General features: G+C 34.6%; 1 pseudogene; it reads right to left on the bottom strand.

The window, feature by feature from the left end:
- Nucleotides 1-6698: 6698 nt before the first annotated feature.
- On the bottom strand, nucleotides 6699-15069 carry LOC115969867 (annotated as a pseudogene).
- Between the last annotated feature and the right edge of the window lie 4425 nt (nucleotides 15070-19494).

The following is a 19494-nucleotide window of genomic DNA, read 5'->3' as shown; positions in this document are numbered from 1 at the left end:
TGAGAATGTTTGAGTGACTTCTTCATGCATCTGGTTTTGTTGAGCTGTTTACGGTTTTGTGATTTTTTTTTTAATATTAATTAATAAGTGGGTAGATGTGTAATGGGTGATTTAGTTACACTTTTATCCTAGAAAAGTTAAAAATTATAAGGTTAGTTTTGTCTTTTGAGTTCTTTTGCAGTTAATTGACAGCCTGTTTGAGAGAAAATTTTTTTTTTTTTTTTAATTATTAAGAGAGAGTTTCAACCTATAGTGTCCGCTCTTAATAATAGTTCTTTATTATTAGAACAAGACATCAATCGACTTTTTGATGTAGGCGGTGATTGAACTTTAAATCTCTTATTCAACTATTAGAGACTTTACCAGTTAAGTTAACTAGAATCCATTGTTCGAGAAAAAGTAATGATCCTATCAAATAATATTTAAGTTTTGTTTATTGGGTTAAAAAATTCACGGCCACAAACAGGTGGATAAAGAGAGTAGGAAAATTTTAAAGAGGAAAAATATATACCCAACAACACTTAAAAAACTTAACTACTTTTCAAGGATAAAAAAGTAATTACGTTTCATATAAATAGAAGACTACCGTTTTAAGTTCTTCCTAAATCGTTTTGTCAAACACAAACAGTTGAACTCTCATTTTTTTTCCGTACTGGTGTTAGTGGCACATGCCTGGCACTTGCAAGGCAAGTGCTTGGTTTATTTAATGATTTAATCTGATTAACATCATTAAACACTAATTAAAAAGAAATTCATCAGTTTTCCAAAAATATCTAAGATCCACCAAAATACAAAACATTTATATAGTTCTTTTAGACAATATAACATTTCAATCAAATTACACTGAATACATTAAAGAACAAAATGAAACACTAATTTTACAAAACCATCCTTATCGCCTATGACCAAGCCCTCTCTCACAAAGATTTTAGACTTGCCAACAATCAAGAAAGCATGAAAACAACCCACAATCAAAATATAATCAAAAACATAAAACCCAATCAATTCCTTTCAAATCACCAAAACTTGACCACCCATATCAAAACCCGAAGGAATCATCCCAAAATCCAACCCTAAATCTTTATCATCATAACTTCTCATTCTTCTATAAGTGAGTGTCATGATTTCTTAGCGCAATTGACTTTCAAGTTAGATTAAAATAACAATAACATGAGCAAGAGAAACAACATGACTACATATAACAAATTAAAACAAACCAGAAAGAAAGAAAATTATAATCCACATGCAAGATGAACCCATGTGGAGAAGTTACATCTAAATGAGATAAATATACTTTAAATAACGATAAATATAGTGGTGTTTATGAATGAGCTAAACCAAAACAAAATCTGCATCTTTCTTTCTCTCCAACCTTTTTTCTTTTTCTTTTTTCTTCTCTTTCTCTCTCTTGTGATGGAAGCAATTGACTCATGGCTGACTCTCTTTTTTTTCTTTGTTCTTATCTCTCTTTGTTTCTCTCCATTACCGTGTTGTGTCTTGGGTTTGTTTCTATCAGCAGAGTACTTGGCTGTCAAACACATCAGACAAAAAGATAAGATAAGAAAGATAAAGCCAAGTGACAAAAACTACCCAACACTTTTTCACTCTTCAGATTAAAAGTTTTTAAAGATAGAAGCGTAAATCTATCTGTACACAACAAACAAACTTGAAATGAAATCTCCACTTTTGCCATTTTAACCCTTAGAATGTCATTTTGTCAAACACAAGCAGCTCAACTGTCCTTTTTTATATAAAGTATAGATATAGATATTATAAGATAGAGTATTTGATTAAATGTAACCTTTCTTAGTATTTGATTATTGTAACCTTTCTTCTATTAAGCAAAGAGGAGGACCTAGCTAAGTGGGCCTCAATCACACACGTGAATGCGTAGGCCCACACTGAATCGAATCAGGCCAAATTGGGCATGGGTGCAAGGGTTGGTGCATGCAGGTTGAGCTTGTCCAATATAATAGTGTGTTTGTTCTTTATGTTTAATCATATTATATTATATTATATATAATAAAAGTTAGGCTTAGAAGCCATGGTTGCGCCACATGACTTCACCAAATTGTAAAAATTTTATTATATTTTTAAAAATATATATAATATACATCTCTATCAATTTTTTAGATAAATACAAAAATTTAATTGTTGTTATCTTTTATTTAAGTTATATATGATTTTTAATTAAAGTGTGCATCTTGGGTAAATTATTTGTTATTATCAGAATTTTGTCTATTACTTTATCACCTCTTTGGATAAAGTATGATGAACACAAAAACTTAATAATTTAATAATATATCAATCTCTTCTTTGGATAGACTTCTCTTAAGGGAAAATAACACTTTGGATAGACACAAATGTCTAATAGTGTATTACAACTAATCAATTATATTGAAGATTAAAAATATATATACGTTTCTAATATATTTTTGTATTTATTTTTTCCTTCACATTTTTTTGTTTCTAATATTTTCTTTTACTTTTTCTCTTCACTTTTCCTCCTATTTTGGTTAATCTATTATGCTTTTTTTTTAGTAAAGGATAGAAGGTTTTTTTGATAGATGGATAGAAGGTTCATCTATTGAAGTCTTTCAACTTCTTATTTATTTGCACGGGCATAACACTAGTTTTTCAAAACAATGTGACTATTCACCTTGGCTGTCAAACACATCAGACAAAGAGATAAGATAAGAAAGATAAAGCCAAGTGACAAAACTACCCCACACTTTTTCACTCTTCAGATTAAAAGTTTTTAAGGATAGAAACGTAAATCTATCTGTACACAACAAACAAACTTGAAAGGAAACCATGAGAGAGAGAGAGAGAGAGAGAGAGAGAGAGAGAAAGAGAGAGAGGGGGGGAAAGGAAAATAGCGTCCACAACAACACTTATTAGACTGTGTAATGTGGGTTGACATCTATGGTGGGCCTTTTTGTGCTATGGGCTAGTCTGTTTCCTGCCATCCTGTGGCCCAATAGTTCTGAGGTAGGAAAGTCAAGACTGGCTCAATTGAAACTCACCTCAAGTCAGCTTATGCACAAGCAAGGACCCCTTTTGCAGAAATCCTAATCACATGCCCATGGTAGGGGATGCTGTCACAAAAAACGTTATGGCAGGAGATGCATAATATAACAAGATAATGAAAAGATATGCTAACTAAAACGTTTGCTATTAACCAGGGGTAATATTTAAACAACTTTGCAACAAAAAAGAGATGTGATAATATGAGTATGGTGTGAGAGACCGCACCCCCGGCCCGTTTTTATGGGATGTTGGGTCAAACCCATGTGAATGGGTGGAGTTGTGTTATTGCCTCTCAAAATGGAAGTTTGACTAGTTATATTTTTCCCTTTAGATTAAGGGTTTTACAATGGAGCCGTCACTTATTTAATTATTGGAAAAATAAGAAAACCATAATTGAAAATTTCCTCATTTTATTGATTTGAAATTGAATTTACATTGATCATAGGAAAATTACATGGCTTTGGTCCTAGATACAATCTAAGATAAAGTACATGGCTTTGTTTCCTAGTTACAATCTAAAAATCGAAAATTACATAGATAAGCATTTGATCTACTAACCCTTGATCTAAGCTCGGAGGCTATGTTATAAGGTGGGAAGGTGTTAGGCACTCACCTTACCCGGTGAAACCGGTCTTCTAGACTATGGTGGCCAACATTCATATCACATCATCCAATATGTTATCAATCAATTTGCATGTTGAATTTGATGTGTGTGCATGTGATAAACCCTAATTCAATTTATTAAACATTGCATCTGGATTAAAAAAATAAATTCTAGTGAATATGTGTAGATGGTGATAACCTAGATTCAAGAATTTGAAAGAATTATTAAACAAACATGTTTTTCATATTTTTGATGTGGATTTAAGATTAAATCTAGTGATATGCATAAACATGTGATGAACAACCAAAAACATGTGAAGAACACATAAGAACAATTAAGAACATTCAAACATATTTAAGGGAATTATCATGCTTTAATCTTAAATTCTCATCATGGCAACATAAACAAACAGTTAGGGAAGGAGATTATACCTTCATGCAAAATCCATATGGTGGAGGAGGAGACTCTTAATTGAGGTCCTAAGGGTGGAGGAAAAGAAGAGTTAAGAGAGAGAGAGTGAGTCTCACTCAATACCTTGAGTCTCAAGAAGACCAAGATATGACAAGACTACTCAACTTCACTAGAACTCAAGAAAAGACAAGAGAGGGGGGTTTTTTGTGTGCTTTGGAATGAAGGAGATGGGGGTTTATATAGTAGTGGTGGAGGAAATATGAATGGAAGGCCATTTAATGAGGGTTGAAAAAGAATCATGAAACTAGACCTCATTTTAGCCTTTAGGAAAATCTGGTGCATTAAATGTGGAGATTGATGAGAGTGAGAAGCAAGCAAAGTTCGGTTTTCCCGTAGCTGCTGTAACAGCCTGTAGAGCTAACTTCGAAAAATCATATCTACCTCAATTCTGATTGGAATTGTCTCATTCTTGCATTCAAATTGAAGCCCCAGATGTCTAGTTTCTGGGAAAATTAACCTCATTCACAGATTCAAAATATTCTGAGAGATATCGATAAAATAGTGAGCAGAGGTCATTTGTTAGAAAATAGTTTCAGCACAATTAACATTAATAGGTCTCAAATTAGCTCCCAATTAACATTAAATGGCTCCAATCACTCCCATTTCAGACTTAATTGGTTCCAAATTAACTCTAATTAAAAGATAATTGCACAAATTACTCATTGAATAATTAATGTTTAACTATCTAGTTAATTAGGTGTGTGCAACCCTACCATAAAATATAGTCCTAACCAATCAAATTATGACACATCATCGATCTCAAATTGATTATACTTATAACCAACTGAAATCAATTGTTCATAATCACATATAGTCGGACTCAATTTGTGATAGGTGATCTCAGCTATTAAAACTTGATTTGATGATAACTTTCAATCTGATGGTCCGATTAGGGCTCATGACCAATCGATTTGATCATTACAATATCAAAATCATTTTGGTGAAATGAGATTAAGGATCTAATGACCAGAATCAAGATGCATATTTCCAATGTGAAATTACCATTTTACCCTTCATGTGAGGTTAAATACGGGTTGCAAAATAGGGTGTCGACATATGGCAGAAATAAGTTAGCAATAATGAAAAGAGCAATGTTTATGCTAAAACAATAATGACAAAAGAAGGGAAAGGAATTCGTCTGCTAAACTTAGCTCCTCAACAAATTTAAGTTTAAAAAGAGAACTAATCTCCAATGTGGACAACCTCACATGGAGATTCTGCCATAGAAATTGCCCACTTTGGATGAATGGACCTAAATGGCTTGTTCTTAAATCCCTTAACTGGCTAGAGAGTAGGTTGTTGAGAGGGAGAGAAGGGAGCAGCCTATTGGTGCATGCCTTATCACACTTTTGTTTTCTCACTTTGCTTCCTACTCTCTTGTTTTTCTCTATTGCTTTTTATTTTTTTTCTATGTTTCTATGATTCCTTATTTTTTCATTGTTCTCGTTTTTTTTTTCTTTTTTTTTTTTTTATTGTGCACAACTAAAGCCTTTTTATACTGCATGCTGTGATAAGATTTACCATTTTACCCCTCAACTACTTTTGGCCTGTTGTGGGTGTCCTTCCCTGGCCATTTACTGGTCTGCTAGCTACCTAGCCACCACCACTACCCTGTGCTGGTTGTGCCACGCTCCATTCCTAGACAAAGGGAATTTTGTTTTATCTTCTTGCTTTCCGTAGCATTCCCTTCTAGATAAGGGTTGGGTGTTCTCTCTCACTAACTCCTATGACATGCACCTAGTGATTCCAACTTATCTTTCCCTCTTTTAGGTGATATGTCATTTCAGTAAGACATTTCCCCCAAAAGAGCTTGAGCGAGAATCCCATAATAGACTTCCCCCTTCTCCTCACCACCAGACCATACCCTCTCTTACTTCTGGCCTATAGCCCACAGCGCCTGTATTGGCTTAGTACAAGTGGGTGGTGCCTGAGCCTTGTGCGTGCTCCACTCCCATGTGAGTCCATGACTTGTCTGTCATTCATGCGTTTGCCATTTCCTATAGGTTTGTCTGGTCTCGCTGCACGTTTTTACTGCTTATTTTTTAACCATTTGTGGTGTGGATGAGTCTGGGTCTTCATTCTTTGCATCTCGTTTCTTCTCTAGGCTAGGTCTTACTTGGGCATAGGCCATTTCTTCTTCAATTCGACCCCTGTTCCCTTTTACTGCTGGTTTGTGGGCTGACTAATATTTTTGCCACGCCATTGTATGCTTTCTGCCATGCATTGCTTAGCTTTGCTTGCTGGGCCTCCTTTGGGCCTGCCATGTATTTGTTTTTTTCCTTACTTAGTTCATGTTGCCCAGTACTTCTACTAGGTTAGTTTTCATACTATCTTAGGCTTCCTTGGCCCATATTATTTCTTTGGGCATCCTTGGCCCGCTTCTTTAGGCATCCTTGGCCTATTCCATTTTTACATTCTCATGGGTTTTTTGCTAAATCTTTCAGGCTTCTCTGGCCCAATTACCATATCTTTTACTCTTGGGTTTGTTGATGTTTGCACCAACCCCCATTTTCTAATTCCTTTCTTTGGGCTCCTCCAGCCCATCTTTGCTTACTTTCCACTTCTTACGATTCCCATGGACTTACTACTTCCTTCTTTGGGGTTCCCTTGAGCCCATTTGCTTTCTTTGGGGCCTTTTTACTATTTTATGGGCCTGTGTACCATTGTTCCTGCCATTCGGACCTAATGGTTTTTCTTATTTTGCTAATTCTTCTTTCTTCACCTTTTATTATATTGTTGGGATTCTTCTTGCCATTGGCCCTTTTCTTTTTTTGCCAAAATGGGCCTCAACAACATCAATATCTAATCCCCTTAGTTTTGCAAACGACTCCACTTTGCCTTTTAGAGTATGAAGCTCCCTTAGTCTGCAAGGTGGTAAAAATATAATAAAGGGAATAAGCACACGGAATACATTAACAAAGAATGCTACTGTTAATGTTACAGAAAAGCAATTGGTCTTAGTTTTAGCTAGCTCATGATTTTTTTTTTTTCTTTTTTTTTTTTTTGCCCATTAGTTCTGTAGTACTGTATAATGAACAATGGTGCAAAAGTTTGTGGTTGAGTTTCAAGAAAGAGAGCAACCTTGCAATCTCTGCACGTCTTCTTGCTTCATCAGCCATGATGTTAATGACCCTGAAAGTATGGCGTTCAGAGAGCATCTTGACCTCCACTGACTGAAGGCCATGGAGTGTACGTGGCTCAGCTGCCCATGCAGCTTCACGAGCTCCCTTACCAAAGTCTTTTTGGGTGGTGAATGCCGTCTGGAAAAATAAATCAATTGTAACAAGACCATAGCAAACCACACCACATATATTAATATTAGCATTCAATTTTGAACATAAACATACATAACAAAATAGTTGATTTATGATATGAGACCAGGCTTTCCCACTTAGTGCATATCTAACAGTAAACTTGAGAGGATCAAGCAGCATATATGTTGCAATGTTGAATAGCCAAATAACGCCTGTCCAGCGCCAGCCAATCTTACCAATTCCAGCAAATTCCCATGATACCATGGCAGATATTGCTGTTGCAATCTGTAAAAGTTAAGCATTTCAATGTTAGTTGATAACAGAAGGCTAAGGCTTCTTAAGGATAGAATGTTAGGGAAAAACAACATATTTTTGAAAGAGAAATTTTATTAAAAACTTGAACAATGAAATGGATCCATTTTAATTGAAGATGATCCTGATGCATACTGGGCATGCCTAATTGTTGGGAATATTTTTAATTCACACATACATGCCCAACACAAACAAGATAATAATTTCAAAAAGAAAATGAAGAATAGAAGGATTGGGATGGCATTTCAAATTATAATAAATTTGTCTGAAATACACATATTGGACACAATATGAAATGATTATTTGTACGTGTCGTCCTACTACTGGTCACATACCAAAACAGATACATCAACAAAGAAAAGAGAACACAATTGTCGTCCAATGGAAGATCCTAGGACTAGGTTACATTCATAATTTCCATCCAATTAATGCCTAACAAATTAGGGTAGAGATGAAAGCTTAGACACTTAGAAAAAATGGGGATTTGACAATATGGCAAACAGTCAAGGGGATCAATGCCCTGTGGTCAATTCATCAATGAAGGTTCTAAGCAAGGATAAAAATGGCACATTTGTGATATGTATGAACACCATATTCTTAATCCAGATTACTCAGTAGAAGAGTCATTTTGATGCTTAATACTTTTTTTTTAATAATTTGATAGTTGAGGGAGGCGTGATTTGAACTGGCTATTTTCATTGGAAATGCTAGTTTTGCTACAAGGTTCTTGGCATTTTGGTGCTTAATGCTACTAGCAAGCACCAGAGGATCTTATCACTTATCAGTCTATGAAATAAAACAGGCAAAGAGTGCTACTAAAAAAAAAAAACATTGTCCACTAAAGTAACTGGTGACGTTAATTGAATTCCATTAAACGAAATTTTAAACCATTACCAGTTGAGCTACAAGGAAGGCAGTAACAAGAAGAAGACCAGGTCTTTCCGTGAATGACCAGCCCTGGGAGCGGGCCACAAATATTAGAGCCTGGCTAATGGTGCTAACTTGAAGGTACACAGCAGATGCTAGCTTTGTATCCAGATCTTTTGCCTTCAAATCTGAGAGATTATGTTGGTTCAAGCTTGTTACATGGAAATGCCTCTGAGAGAGAGAAAGAGACAGACAATCAATAATTATTCCTTCATGAGAAGGTGCAAATTAGTTTCTAGCAAAAGAAAATTGCAAATCAATGGACCTGATTGCTTTTTGCAAATGACTCTTCAAAATACTCTTTAAGTTATTCTCAAAAAACCAAAGAATAGGCTAGGAAAACAATCAAGCAAGAGGTACACTCACCGCAAAGAAATCTGTTTCATAAATCGCCCAGAAAATTATAACAGTCATCAGAGCAAGGTAACTGCCTAAAACAATCCCAGTAGCAAAAATTTCACTAAGCTTCCAACTGTCAGGAAGTGGAGACGGCTTGACCCTGTCTTTGGAAATTGTCATGATAATACCTAGAAACAAGTTCAATTCAATTTGGGGGGGAGCAAGCAGAAGAAATGCGAACCAGAAAGATACAAGATAAGGCTGCTTATAAACAATTTTCAGCCACTACTAATGCAAGCTGAAAGAACTAAAGAGAATACTAATGCTTACCATCATTAAGAATGGCAGTGATCAGGACCATAAAAGGAGGGAAGTTGAACTTCCAGAATGCAGTGAGTAACATAAACCCAATCTGTTATATAAATTCAGTTTCCAATGAGAAGTGACTATTTTGGTTTGCACATATAAGACTTCCATATAATATAATTCCAGCAACCCATAACAGAATGGAAACTTACCACTATACGTATAATTATAGATACTGCATATTTCTGGAAAAGGAAAAAAATAAGGGCAAAAGTATTTTAGGCCAAATCTATTAATAAATTGCTTCCTTCAAGCATGAAAAAAAGTATCTCTTATTGTGTAATTCTTCATTCTTTGGAAGATAGCACATTTTGTTAAAACAACACTAATGATTACACAGAACCCTGGTTCTGTTAGAACTATATCAGAAGCGCCACGAGCTGCATCAGTTGAATCTGCCACAGCTATTCCTATATCTGCTTTCTTCAATGCAGGGGCATCATTGACTCCATCCCCCGTCATTCCAACTAGGTGTTTTTTAGCTTGTAATCTCTTCACGATCTCAAACTTGTGCTCTACACAGAAGCATGAAGTGAGGTATGGTTGATACAAGGTAGATTTACAAAGTCAAATACTGTGATGAACACTATTACCAGGAAAGACACCAGCAAAACCATCGGCTTCCTTAATGAGTTCATCAATCGGGACAGATGAAACCAATTCATCCTTATTTTCACCTAGAAGAGCGGATGAAGGATACATGTTTGTGCCCATCCCAAGCCTTCTACCAGTTTCCTTACCAATTGCAAGTTGGTCAGCTGGAAATTATTCCATCGGGGCAGTAAAAAGGAATAACAAAATTTCATCAAAGGGTACTTACTGATCCTGTTAACTATTTGATAAACAATACAACCTCTTGCATCAACAAGTTTAAGAATGTTAGTTCAAGATAAATATGTGAAAACTGAATTAAGGAAGAATTTCAATCATCCATGATAGACACCTGTAATCATTTTAACGCTCACACCAAGATCTAGAGCTTTCATAATTGTTTCAGCACTGTCATGGCGTGGTGGATCAAAGAGGGGGGGAGCAGACCAACAAACTCCCAGGGTCTGCCAGGACTATCTTTTGTATTAGCAGGTACTTCCCGTAGATAACAGAAATATATTCACAAATTCAACAGATGAACATACTTCTAAGTAGGAAGTTAGAGAAAGCTTAAATACCTGCCGAGCAACACCAAGGGATCGAAGTCCACGCTCTGCAAATTTATCAATGATTGAATGTACCCTCCTTTCAATATCTGACTTGCTCTTTGCAAGATTGAGAATCTACAAGTTACACAGATAAAGGGGCCAAACGTTAATGGCTATATATCATAATCAAGTGGTGAGAACTAACATTTCAAAGTGATACATTATGTACCTGTTCTGGTGCACCTTTGCTCCCTCGGTGCATTTAACCAGTCCTGTCTATGTATGTAAGTGCAGTCCTCTTGTCAGTTGGATTAAAAGGAAGAAAGTGAACTTCTGTGATTCCAGTCCGTGCCTTAAAATGGATCAACAAGATACTCTCAGATTAAGAGGGCCTTAATGAATCGAATACGTGATCAGATTTACTACCAAGTTTCAGTAATAAGGAAGGCAACTCAATAGTCATGCGATAAGATTCATACTTCCTCCTTCAAAATCACATACTCAGTGAGATGGATTAGGCCTAAACAGGTTTTATCATTACAAAGATCATTACATTCCCCAAATGCTATGAATATGCACAATTTTTCACTTTACAAAAATAATTGCACTCAGAAAGACTAAGATGAAATGCCAGGACTACCCTGTAAAAAAAATGATTTTTTTCTTAAAAAATTTTAATTAATATGATCTGATACCTCCTTGGGATCAGCCAGCATTGAATCAATTGCAGCATCTATAGCATCTTGGTTCTCCAATCTTGAAGCTCTTGCAGCCATCAATACAACCATGTCCTTATCAATGCCTTTGGAAAATACATGTAAATGAAGTAGATGATGTCAAATATCTCACTGATATAAATTTCAATATGGTATCTGGCTTTGATAAATCTTTAAATTTCAATCTTAGGAAAATATCATAAAGCAGGAGTATACTGTTTAGCACAGAAACATCTTTCTCTTAGGATGCTATACATTTCTATGAAATCTATAAACATGGGGACTGTTGATATGATCCATAGCTTTAGAGTGCAACATGAAAGCCATCAACATTGGTGACCTTAAGCTATTTCCCATACGCAACCTACTTATATAATTCATGGTCATGTCAGTCAAGGAAATAATAATAAGAACAGGATTGGAAATACCACCTCTATCATATTTTTGTCCACAGTAAGCTTGTTGAGTTAAAGTGCCTGTTTTATCACTGCAGAGCACATTCATCCCGGCCATTTCCTCAATAGCTGTCATTCTCTTTGTTATGGCACCCTGCACAAAATTCCCACAAGTTCATAAGTTTGATTACTGCTTAGATTTTAAGTCAATTGTCTGTTTCATAATTACAATCAAGTGCAGCTTTATAAACCTGCTGAGACAAGCGATGAGAACCGATGGCCATAGTTACAGAAAGAACTGTTGGCATAGCAATTGGAATGCCACCGATGAGTAGAACGAGAAGGTTATATATGCCAACACGATATCCGCTGTGATGAATGCCATATATGACAGTTATTTCTATTACCATCCCAATGGCAATTGAGCAAATACAGAAGTTCCCTATTGCAGTTAAGACCTGAATGATCAAGGCAAATGGTAACACGTTAAATACCCAAACATTGAAAGATTCTCACAGAACAAGTGCAAAACTCTCTCACATTGGTAACTATCATTGCCCCATTACCTCCAAGCAGAAAATATGAAATTTTTCAGAAATATTACTGGGCTAAACATTCTACCAGCCTTTGAGAATCTAAGTGAGTCTTTCATCCAGAAAAATATACTGAAAGTACCTGCTGAAAATGTCCAACGTGTGTAGTAGTTTCCACAAGATGAGCTGCCTTTCCAAAGAAGGTATGTACTCCAGTTGCAATAACAACTCCTTCGATTTCACCTTGTTTACATGTTGAACCAGAGTATACTCCATCACCGGGATTTTTGGTTACTGGGAGTGACTCTCCTGTAAGGGCAGACTGCAAAAAGGAAAACAATCAAAAAATAGAAATCCCACTGGGCAATCTCAGGCAAGTTAGACAGGCTCTTTTATTTTTTTGGTAAATTTACACAGGCAGCCATTGGGTTTTGAATACACAACCTTAACTCTACCCTTACTTATGGAGTAAGAGGTGCCATTTGAGCTAAAGTTCATTGGCAAGTCACTAGGAGTGACATGAAATACCATGGACCTTTAACATTTACTAGCCAGAATTCAGGAGCTATAAAACTCTGTTTAAATTATTGTCTCGGTAATTATTGGTGACATACTGACGCCAATTCACTTGGAGTGAGTATTCAAAAAATATTAATTACTGACCCTAACACAAATTCAATGATTTTACCTCCTATAATCACTATCAAACTGAATGATCTTTGCAAATGGTTTATTTTTCATGTTTTATTGCTGAAATCATTTGAGATCTCAAGGAATATTTCATAAATAAACTAATAAATATTATTTTGACAAGGAATAGCATTATGAATGCTGCACATTATGACAGAATTATAACTGGTTGCATTATGTACACCAAAGAAAACAAAAATTGAGAATAAGGTCAAAATCCAATCTGGAGTGCAACAGAAAGCTCACCACTGTTGATGAAACTTGAAGGATGTGAAGTAAAGGAAAAAAAGAAAGGGGGGGGAGGGGGGAGAAGCAGGATAATATTCTAAACAAGTAAACAACCACTTTTTTTAAAAACTATTAATTAAACAAGTGACACAACAGCACCTAGCATTCTTCCAAATCTTACTATGGTGTGTCCCCATTGGTTCACATTTACTATATGATTCATGATCACGCTTCCTCATACCTAGACAGTAGAGAAAGTCCTATATATACTTAGTTGCCTACTGATCTTAACTCTTTGAAAGTTCACTTGAAAGACAAGGTTAATGTGTAAGCCTCTCTCACCCGATTGGCAAGTCAAATGGAATAAGGACACAAGGATATCAGGACCAAGGGCAAGGATGCATGTTTATATATATGCCACTCATCCAGTTGTACACCAAAGTATAACTCAACATGCGGACTGCTTACAAAATTAAAGATTAGCATTATGATTATTTTGAAAAATACAGTCATACACATGGTACCAAAATTCATATAATTTTTTATGTTGCCCCTTCACTTTTTGTATTCTATTCTAAATTTCTGAACAGTACCAATTTGGTCTCAACCTCTCAGGTGGCCAGCAACCTCTTATATCAATTCATATTGCAATACACTTATCTTACAAGAATACATAAATGATCATGCAGTAATGGTTCATAATATCTATCAGATTTGTGAACATTAAACTATTTCACAGTTTCAACAACTTTCTACCTGATCAATTTTCAGAGGATCTCCTTCAAGCAAACGAGCATCAGCAAGAACAATGTCTCCTAGTTTAATGATGATAATATCTCCCGGAACCAACACAGATGCATCTTCCTTGCCCCATTTCCCATCACGAAGAACCTGTTAAGAACAATCAGATATTACAGGAGGCAACCAAAAAAAGTTTTGAATTAGGAGGGAAAGTTAGAAAATATCAAGTGTTAGAAAAGTGAAGTGCAAGGAAGAAGAAGTTTATCCAAAATTAGTAGCAATTTACACCTTTTCTTTTGGAGCAAGTCTAGCCATTAGGGCTGCAGCTGCATTGCCAGCATTATTTTCCTCTATAAAGCTTATGGTAGAATTGATAATAAGCAGTGTCAGAATGCCGACGAAATCATATATATCTAAATCTTTCCCCTGAAAAAGATTGCTTTTAGAAGTCAGTCAGGAATTTAATTATGCCAATGGTCTCAAAGCAACCACGTCCTGAAATATATTTCCATCATAAAAGAAAAGAGAAGTTCCCATGGACTTACGCCTCCACGTGCAAGAGTGATGGACATAAGTGCAGCTGCTACCATAACCCAAGACAGAGGATTCCACATAAAACCCAGAAACTTGAGTATTTTATTTTCCTACAAAGGAGACAACAGAACTTAATATCAGGAAAGGGTGGACATGTATTTACTTACAAACAAATTTCCAGTTCAAAGAGTAACAGAAAGATTATCATTATATATAGAAAAACACAAGATGAAAGAAGTTATAAAAAGACCCTTTTTTCTTCGAGTTTGTTGTGACCAAAGACCTCCAACCGCTTTTGAACCTCATCAGAGTTCAGACCCTCTCTTGTACATTTCAAATGCTCACAAACTTCTTCAATAGGGATGTTCTAGCCACAAACGTATTTCAGTTCACAAAATAATCAAATCTGCCATTGCCTTGAAAGAGCACTATATAAACAGATTAGTAAAATATTTTGGGTATGAAATGTATCCAACTGATATGTACTTTTGTAGGGAAATTATCTTGACAACTCTCTTTGTAATATTACAATAATAATAAGACCAAGACTTTGGTACATTTGATTTATCTTAAGAATGCAGGAAGTTAATAGTTCAATAATATTTACTAGGTCTATAGTTTCCTTGCTAATAGCTTCAAGGGCGATTGTTCTCTTGTCCATTTCAACTCGCTCTTTGGTTTGGCCCCAAGGCCCCCAACAACGCAAATGTAGATAATCTGCAAGTTCAGAAATTTGCTATCAACCAACTTATGATGCAAAAATTAACCCACAGAGAAAGAGAGACCTGCAGTTTATATTTTTATTTTTGGGTAAATAGTTCAGTCCTTTAGCATTTTGAGGGCACAACTTCATATTTACACGTCTAAAATATCCCATTTACAAGGTTGGTGACCAAGAAAAATGAGAGCAAGAAAAACATGAGCTTTGTTGATTGAATGTTCCTTTCTTCTTTTAGTAACTTACGTGAATAGAAATTCTAACACGACTGCTATCAATGCTATCAAATATATATATACACACTAGTTAAAAAAGTTACAGCACAAATCAATTCCATCAATAAGCTCATTGAAGGCTCTTGAAAAACAAAACAAAAAAGAACTAAATAATGAAAGCATAACTCAAACAACTGTAAGGCAACATAACTGTACTCAACCAAATTTTACCAAATACTGAAATTTCTGACTAGAAGATTAGAATTTTACTTGATAAGCCATATATAATATATACCTAAGGAAATAACTCGGATATTGCATTTGTTTTAGCTTTTAGAAGCTAAAACGTGCTTTTTGAAACCAAAAAAATAATATGTGCATTTGGTAAGTTTTTAAAAGTTGCTTTTTCTAAAAAGCTGCGTTTTGAAATGTGAAGGAATAGCACTTTCACAGTGGACAACTCTGAAGAGACTTTTGCAAAAGCCAATGCGCATTTCATAAATATTACCATTGGAGGCAGTGTTCAATTACCAAATTGCCTAAATATTTTATTAAAAACCCAATTTTACCCCTTGATAAATCAAAGGATAACACCTCTCTGGAGCTCACCTCATGCCAGATTCCTCTCATCTCTCTGCTCTGCTCTGCTACAGACCAAGCCTCTCCGTGCTGCTACAAACTACAATCCTCTTCGTGCTGCTGCAAGTAAAAGTCTTCTTCCTCTTCTTCTTCTTTCTTCTTCTTATTCTTCTTCTCTCTATATTTTTTTTAAAAAAAATTATTTATGTCTATATTTGGTCTAAGAAAAATATTTTGAAAGTAGAGTTTTTGATCAACAAAACACTAAGCAAAACTGATCTGCTACCAAAAATCACCAGGTACCACCAGAGATTCTGAAATATTTGTTGAAAAATTTTCAGATCTGTGCATGCTTTATTTGTTCTTGCTAATGATCTATTTGTTCTCTTTTGGGTACTAAAAAAATTTGTGGGTACATGCTTTGTATTTTTTTTTTTTTTTTCCTTTTGTGGGTATATGCTCTATCTTTACATGCTCTGTATATTTCCATGTTCAAGTCACCTTTTAATTTATGACAAAAAATCGTTCAAACCCCCTTTCTTTATTCAAGTCACTTTGGATTGAGATCTTATTTTTTAAATTTAAGCATGATTTGGGTCTTCTTTGGAATTGGGTATTTTGGTTGAACCCATTTTAGAGATGCATCAAATAAAAGCACCCTCAAAGGAAAAATTCAAAGAAAAATTTTGCAGTATTGTTAAAGTGTGATTGAAGAACAAGAAGGAACTGGCCATATATATAACACACATATGATAAGAGAGAAAGATGCTTAGTAGGCACAAGACGCCAGTAGGAGAGAGACGCGTGCAAAACCACCATGTTTTCGTATACATGCATGAAAATCGACGTGCCACCATTGATTACTATCAAATTGCTTTTATATAGTATTTTTTGCCCAAAATAGAATAATGACCACCCCCTTTCAACTTTTGTAGCATATCATATAGTTTATAACTTCATATGTTTTTTTATGTCATATCAACATAGCCAAAGGATATTTGTTCCGTTCTTGTACTATCATATCATTTATTACAATTTTTGTCTCAACTTAATGAAATTGACTGTAAATAAGTAATAAATAATTATTTTCACATGAATTCACCATTCACTTTTTTAATGGCCTTGAAATTTTGATAAAAATTATGACTCAAAAGTTATATCTAAAGCGTATAGTTTATATATTTTGCTTCTCTCGTATCAACATATATAGCCAAAGCGTACTTGTTTGTTTTCTTAAAAATATAAATAAAAAAGAGCTGATTTGTTTGTCCACCTCACTATTTGTAATAATATCCAATTAGACGTTAGAAACCCGTGCCTGATAGAAAGTACAGCTTGAAGAGGTAAGATTGTAAATTTGTTAGCATTATTATATGTGTATTTATTACTCATGAAAGGGTCATGAACGTCATGACGATAATTTTATATATGTTTACGACTTTTAAATTTAAAGAATGAAACGGCGACAAATACTTTTTTCTTTTCTTTTTTTGATAAGTTGACAAATAGTTTTGGATCAAAAAAAAAAAAAAAGTTGACAAATAGTTTAGTTGAGAAAATTTCTAGCTGACGTTATAAGTATCTTATTGTCCTTTCCAAGCTTCAGAGGTTGGGATAATTATGTGTCTAGAATTAAAACTCTAGTAATATGACCTTTTGCATTAGTTTCATAGTTTTGTTGGAAATTTCACAAGACGATGTGAACATTTATAATAAAGTTTTAATTTATGGTGTTTGCTTTATAAAATTTTACATTTTTTCTTCTTATACAATAAAATTCCAATTTATAGTGTTTATTTTATGATGATTATTGTAAAGTCCATATTTTTAGGTTGGCAAACCGTGATCAAATGTAATTCATTTATAGTGTTTTTGGTGAGTCTTGAGTGTATTAAATGTGTATTTTTAGTCCAAGACAAAGACTCAAGTTCAGATCAAGAAAGAATTAATCAAGTACAGAGCAAGAAAACAAGTTTCAATTAGTTTGACACCTGGCTCAATTGATCGAGATTGCGATATCAGCAAAAATCTGAAACGCAAAAAAGCTCATAACTTGTTCGTTTCAAGCCTGATTCACGATCCATCTGTTATGCTATTTAAAGGACATCATAAGCTATAATTAGGGAGGCTTTTCAAAGAGAGAAATCACCATATGTGTAGCCAGGGTTTATATAACCAAGTTTCTCTCAATCTCACTATATTGGAGACTTTCAAAGTAGATTTGAGCCTCCATCTATTCAACCCGTGAGAGTTCTAAAGCACATGCAAAAAGATCAACATGGTGTTATTGTTGCCATAGTGCAGATCTTGTATGAAGCCATAGAGAAATCAATTAACCACAGTTGTTGATTTTACCTTTAAGTGGAGATCTCAAAGTCACAAATTGGAGAATTTGTGTGCAACAATGTCACGGTAAAAGAGTTTGTGGATTCGAAACTGCATGTGATCACGTGAGTAAGTACTGCATGAGATAGCAATAGATTTAGAGCTAAGTCTATTGTACAAATTTCTATTCTATTAATAAAATGTTGCCTTGAGAATTGTTTAGGTTAATTCATTCCCAAGTTTTTTATTTTGAAATTACAATTTCAAAAGTTTTCCTGCATCATCACTCTTGGTGTTCATGTAATTTGTGAATGTGTGATGTTTGTTTAAATCAAATCTATCACATAATTAATCTAATTAATTATTTGGTTAAAAATCAAGTAAATTTGAGACAATTGGGGTCTAAAACCATAGCAATTATTTTTTATCATCCGGCTAAAATATTAATTTATTTTTTATTTATGCGAAATTCATACCTGAAATTTTTTTTATTTCACGACAATTGTCCGATAATTATTTCCCAACTTTAATAGTTATGGTACCAATATCTAGCTAAATATACGCAGTTGTTAACTGGTCAATGGAGAAAATCATATACCCTCAGTTTCTAATTCTGGTTCTTTAGCCCAAAGTTCAATGAATTTCACCTATAACAAGGAAAAGACTGAATCACATATGCCATTGTCGTCGAGAATGTTGGCATGAATTAAGTTCTACATTAATTTTAACTTGTCCTCAATTAAACAATTTTTTTTTTTTTTTTTGGGAGAAGAAATTAAACAATTGACAAGAGGCCAAGTCCGTACCCTTTATCTTCTCCAAAAACTCCGTACTCTTCTTTTTTTTCTTTTCTTTTTTTAACCACATATTAAGGGATTATTCTATTTCCTTGCTGGCTAAATGTGGCCTCATTGTCATTGATACAAAAAAGATCAATTGGCTGGATGTTAAAAAAGGGCAAGATCCGAGCACTTGTCCGTATGGTTGCTGACAAGTGTATGGATCTAGGTCCAAAGTGAGGTTAGAGGATTTTTTGTTTTTTTAGCTAAATAAAAAAGAGGTTTCTGATATAGACTTATCGATCTTATATCACATGACAGTAAGGATAATACCACGTGCACCGTAGATTAATTTTAATTATACCTGATTCGACAACAATAGAATTTATACTTTAGAACAAAAATGTACTTATCCTTGTATTGTTTTTGTTGTTCTGGGAAAACAAAGTGCGCAACCAAACTATGACACCAACGTGAAAGAAAATTTAAAAAGATATAGACATTTATCAAACGGGTGAGCCCCTCGTTAAATGTTTTATTTTTATTTGATCTTGGACACTTTTAGGGTGCGTATATGACTTTCACCTATAAGTTCTTGT

The sequence above is a fragment of the Quercus lobata genome, chromosome 12 (genome assembly GCF_001633185.2).
Source record: "Quercus lobata isolate SW786 chromosome 12, ValleyOak3.0 Primary Assembly, whole genome shotgun sequence".
Taxonomy (NCBI): domain Eukaryota; kingdom Viridiplantae; phylum Streptophyta; class Magnoliopsida; order Fagales; family Fagaceae; genus Quercus; species Quercus lobata.
This window is presented reverse-complemented; position numbering and strand designations above follow the sequence as displayed.